The sequence below is a fragment of the Rattus norvegicus genome, chromosome 7 (assembly GCF_021556685.1).
Source record: "Rattus norvegicus strain SHRSP/BbbUtx chromosome 7, alternate assembly SHRSP_T2T, whole genome shotgun sequence".
Taxonomy (NCBI): Eukaryota; Metazoa; Chordata; class Mammalia; order Rodentia; family Muridae; genus Rattus; species Rattus norvegicus.
Genome location: NC_141540.1, coordinates 8178082 through 8178824, shown reverse-complemented (window position 1 = coordinate 8178824; position 743 = coordinate 8178082). Strand labels below are relative to the sequence as shown.

At 35.0% G+C, this 743-nt stretch overlaps 1 pseudogene; it reads left to right on the top strand.

Annotated features, from left to right (window-relative positions):
- The first annotated feature begins 635 nt into the window (after positions 1–635).
- Positions 636–743, top strand: LOC120094002 (small nucleolar RNA SNORA17; annotated as a pseudogene).

Here is a 743-nt window from a genome sequence, read left to right as displayed (position 1 = left end):
TTGCTGAAGGGACTTGCAACCTTATAAGAATAACAATGCCAACCAACCAGAGCTCCGAGGGACTAAACAACTACCCAAAAACTGTACATGGACTGACCCATGGCTCCAGGTGCATATGTAGCAATGGATGGCCTTTTGGGGCACCAATGGAAGGAGAAGCCCTTGGTCCGGCCAAGGCTGGAACCAAGTGTAGAGGAATGTCAAGATGGAAGGAATGTGGTTAGTTTGGGAGGGGAACATTTATTGAAGAAGGGAATGGAGACAGGACAGGGGATTTATATATAAATATATATCCAATAAAAGAAAAAAGAGCATACAACAACAAAAGAAAGAAAAAAATGCAAATTATGATTGAAAATATCATAGTGAAACCAATTACTGGTGTTATAATTTTTTAATGAAGCATCAAATGGAATATGTTAGCTAAAAATTAAAATTCAACTAACATTTATGAGATATCAGTGTATATACAATAGTACATAGTAGTATAAAGAGACATAGACAATGGTCATTATAGCAAATATTATTTTAAATATATATGATACATATATACAATATGTGTGTGTGTGTGAGTGTGTAATCCACACAGAGTAAGAGTTTAGCATTTCTGTGTTTAATTTTTTTTATATTTTCTGCCTGGCCCTATAAGTGTTGCAGGTATGGCTACTGTGTCACATGTGCATCAGTAGGTGGCAGAGAAGAGAGAGGCTAATTCTTTTTTTTTTTTCAATTATTTTTTCATT